Below are 4781 nucleotides of genomic sequence, written 5' to 3' on the forward strand. Positions count from 1 at the left end.
TTTTCACAAAAATCCTAAGTTATTCTGTATTTTTCATAACACGTTATTTTGTGTTTTTAAATAATAATAAGTGACCATAATGGTAAATCAGTTTTCTGTGATAGGATTATACTAAAATTTTCATAGATTTTCTGTGGTAAGAAACTGTTATAATAAACACATGTTTATTATTATTATAAAGCAATAAGTTATGATAAGGTTATATAATTCAATTCCATGTAAAAATGGTCTCTACCATATAGACATTTGAGAACAAAAAACCTTAAATTAAAGCAATGTTAATTTAAACAGTTATTTAGAAGGGTGCCTGGGTGGCTCAGTCGGTTAGGCGTCTGACTTTGGCTCAGGTCATGATTTCATGGTCCGTGAGTTCGAGCCCTGCATTGGGCTCTGTGCTGTCAGTTCCGAGTCTGGAGCTTGCTTCAGATTCTGTGTCTCCCTCTCTCTCTCTCTGCTCCTCCCCTACTCACACTCTGTCTCTGTCTATCAAAAAATGAGTAAACATTAAAAAATTAAAAAAAAATAAATTATTTAGATGTTGAAATATAGTGCCAGAAATATTTAAAATTAAAATTTATTATTTTTTCCAATTTTATTTAGATATAATTGACATATAACATTAAGTTTAACATGTACCAGAAAATTATTTGACATGCATATATTTTGTGAAATGATTACTACAATAAGGTCATATCTCAGTTATATTTTTGTATGTGTGACGAGAAATTTTAAAATTTATTCTTTTAGCAACTTCCAAAATACAATACACTATTGTTAAATATAGTCACCATACTGTATATTAGACTCCCGGAACTTACTGGTCATATAACAGAACATCGTACTTTGACCACGTTCACACCGTTTTCCAAACACTTTTGCCCCAGCAACCACCAATCTACAATGTTTCTATGAACTTTATTTTTTAAATGACCATATATGAGGTCATACAGTATTTGCTTTTCTCTGACTTATTTCAGTTAGCATAATGCCCTGAAGTTTTGTCCATATTGTTACAACTGACAAGCATTTGACAAAATTGAACGCGCTTTGATGATAAAAATTCCCAACAAATTGTGTATAGATGGAACATACTTCAACACAGTAAGGGCCCTGTATTATAAACCCACAGCTAACATCAGACTCAACAGTGAGTAGTTGAAAGCTTTCCTTCTAAGATCAAGACTAAGACAAGGGTGCCCGCTATCACCATCTCCATTCAACCCATCACTGGAAGTCCTGGCGAGAGCAGTCAGACAAGACAAAGAAATAAACAACATCCAAACTGGAAAGGAAGAAGTAAAATGATCTCTGTTATATGAGGTACCTAGCCATAAGGACAAAGAGCAGAATAGAGTGTATTAGGGGTCCAGAAGAGGGAAAATGGTAGTTATTGTTTAATGGGCACAGAATTTCTGTTTGGAATGATGAAAAAGTATTGGATAATAGTTATGGTTGCAGAACATTGTGAATGTACTTAATGTCACTAAATTGATGGTTAAAAATAGTTAAATGGTAAATCCTATGTTGTGCACATTATGCCACAATAAGAATAACCTCCCATATTATTAGTTTACAAATGCTGGGCCAAAATATGATTTAACACATATAGCTATAGAAGGTACACTTATGTGTCACTTTGAGACACATGAGTTTTCATCTAGATCACATGATTCTTGTAAATTAAGTTTGCTGTTGGGGACTCTGGGTGGCTCAGTCCATTAAGCGTTTGTTTCTTGGTTTAACTTCAGGTCATGATCTCATGGTTCATAAGTTCGAGCCCCATGTTGGGCTCTGTGCTGATGGTGCAGAGCCTGCTTGGGATTCTCTGTCTCCCTCTCTCTCTGCCCCCCTCTCTCTCTTGCTCTCAAAAATGAATAAATAAACTTAAAAAAAAAACTTTGCTGTGGAAATTCTAAGATTTCCTGTATGCCTATGAAATGTGCAGTGATAGCTGTTCCCATGTTGCTTTCATAGTAGAATTTCATTCCCATTTAAACAGACACAGATGTCATTTCTATAGTAGAATAAGCTCATATACATTTATATCAGTCATCAAATTTCAAATTTAGAAATCAGCTATATTCTGGGAATGGATTGATTCTTTTTCAATCCAATTCACAGAATTTAAGTAAAACTTCTGTAAGTTCATTATATTGAAAGTGAAATAGCATTATTTCGAACATCTTTGTTAATTTATTTAACAAAAATTGTTTTGATGTCCATTTATTTTTGAGAGAGAGAGAGAGAGCGAGGGAAAGAGAGAGAGAGAGAGAGAGCAGGGGAGGGGCAGAGAGAGTGAGACACAGAATCCAAAGCAGGCTCCAGGCTCTGAGCTGTCAGCACGGGCCCTGACAAGGGCTTGAACTCACAGAGTTCATGACCTGAGTGGAAGTCAGATGCTTAACCGACTGAGCCACCCAGGCAGCCCACATCTTTGTTAATTTATTTGTAAAGGTGAACACTGAAGAGGTATTTTTTCATGGAGATAATATGATTACAAATTTTATGTAGTATAATTATATGGTAAAAAAATGTTTCCCAATTAATTAAGAAATTTATGGAGGAGCTATATACAGGAAATTTGTTATGGTACATTCATAATTTATAATTCAAATAAGCTATATAGCATTCTATTCTTTGAAATAAAGCAATAATTATCCAAATTTACAAATATTCTATACATACACAGGGAACTGAATTACAAAAATTTTTTGAATAGGGTTCCTGGGTGGCTCAGTCGGTTAGGCATCTGACTTCGGCTCAGGTCATGATCTCGTGGTTTGTGAGTTTGAGCCCTGCGTTGGACTCTGTGCTACAGCTCAGAGTTTGGAACCTGCTTAGGATTCTGTGCCTCCCTCTCTCTGCCCCTCCCCTGCTCATGCTTTCTCTTTCTCAAAAATAAATAAACATTAAATTAAAAAAAACACAAAAATTTTTTGAAAGAGTTGATACTGAACACACACATCATCATGACAGTCTATATTTTCTCTTCCTATGACACATCACAAATTCAATTTCAGGTATGTTTGAGCTTAAATTGAATAATTTTGTAAATCACTCTAATTGTCCTTTAGTTATATTGCTTTTCTTGTAACCAATTTTTCTAATATTTCATGTTGTTAAAAAACAATTAGAAGTAGTTAATCACAGCATTAGAGTGGAATTGCAACTTTTGAAGCTTTGAAGGGAACTGCAATTTTTGAAGACAAAACATGAAAACAGGTAGTAATTGCATTTTATTCCTACAAAGGAAACAATTGGAAAGATTAAATGATGAGAATGTAAGTGTTGTACATGATTTTGTTTTAAAATCCTATAATTGTATTTTAGAATATCTCATCTGGTGGGAAGAATCTTTTGACGGAGCTTCTAGTTTGTTTAAATTTATATTCTGTATCACAATAAAATGAAATTGAGAGGATCAGTGATTTTGGAGAATCCAAGTTTGGTGAAACATTCAAATGAATAATAAAAAGAGTCAACTTATTGACTATTTTCAACTATTTGTTGAACTTGTTACTTTGTTTTTTTTGTTGTTTTAAAAAAAACCTTTGTTTAATGTTTATTTATTTTTTAGAGAGAGTGAGACAGAGCATGAGCAGGGAAGGGGCAGAGAGAGAGGAAGACACAGAATCCGAAGACAGGCTCCAGGCTCTGAGCTGTCAGCACAGAGCCCAATGTGGAGCTCGAACTCACAAACCATGAGATCATGACCTGAGCTGAAATCAGATGCTTAACCAGCTGAGTCACCCCAGTGCCCCTGAACTTGTTACTTTGAATGGAGGTAAGAGATATTTGAGATGAAATATTTCCACACTTGAATATGAAAAATAAAATTCAGACCATCCACATTTAGCAGAATTTGCTGTAAACAGACCATATCTCTTAGTGCTTATAGACAGAATATTTTCTCAAATATTATGTTCTACATAGAACAATCAATTAGAGGTATCAACAATTTCAAATTTATTGGCCAAAAAATGTAATTTTGAGGATGCTTCTAGGAGATACTATGAAAAAAACATTTTACTTTGGTTTAAAAACACAAATATGTATTATTTGGTTTTAGATATAATTTATTTTTATACTATTTTTGTACCGAACTATTTTCTAGGTCTACCATTATAAATGAAACCAATTTTAGTGAATATTTCATAACTCATATGAGTTATTTTGATGCCTTTTTTCATTCTCAAAACTATCCCAATTTGAACAAAAATTAATTTGGACAAAATGATTAGGCAGATAATAATATTATAATTGCTATTTTAGATAAATGGAAATGGAGCCTGGAGAGGTTAAGTAACCTCAAATTCTACAGCTAACAAGTGCCAAAGTGATAGTAAAAAAAATTTTTTTAAGTGTAATAACAACTATTGCCTCTATTGGGCATCTCCTATGGACTGGGGACCATATTTGGTACATGATATGCACTACTTATTTCTCAAAGGAAGCCATAAAGTGGCTTATAATTATTGTTATTCTTGTTTTATGGACAAGGAAATTGAGGCTTATTGAAGTAAGATAATGTGCCTGAGATCAACAGCTGGTAAGTGAAGAAATTGGATTTCATGCTTCTGCTTCTATCTGACCACATGCTCATAGCTCACTCATTTCCTTTTTTTTTTCTTCCCAAGCTTTATTGAGATATAATTGACATATAACATTATGGAATTTTAAGTTGTACAGTGTGATGATATGATATATGCATGTAATGCAAGGTGTTTACCACAATAAAGTTAGTTAGCACATCATTTACCTCATATAATTACCATCTTGTT

Source organism: Panthera pardus, unplaced genomic scaffold (genome assembly GCF_024362965.1).
Source record: "Panthera pardus isolate Hobbes unplaced genomic scaffold, ASM2436296v1 HiC_scaffold_11, whole genome shotgun sequence".
NCBI classification, from domain to species: Eukaryota; Metazoa; Chordata; class Mammalia; order Carnivora; family Felidae; genus Panthera; species Panthera pardus.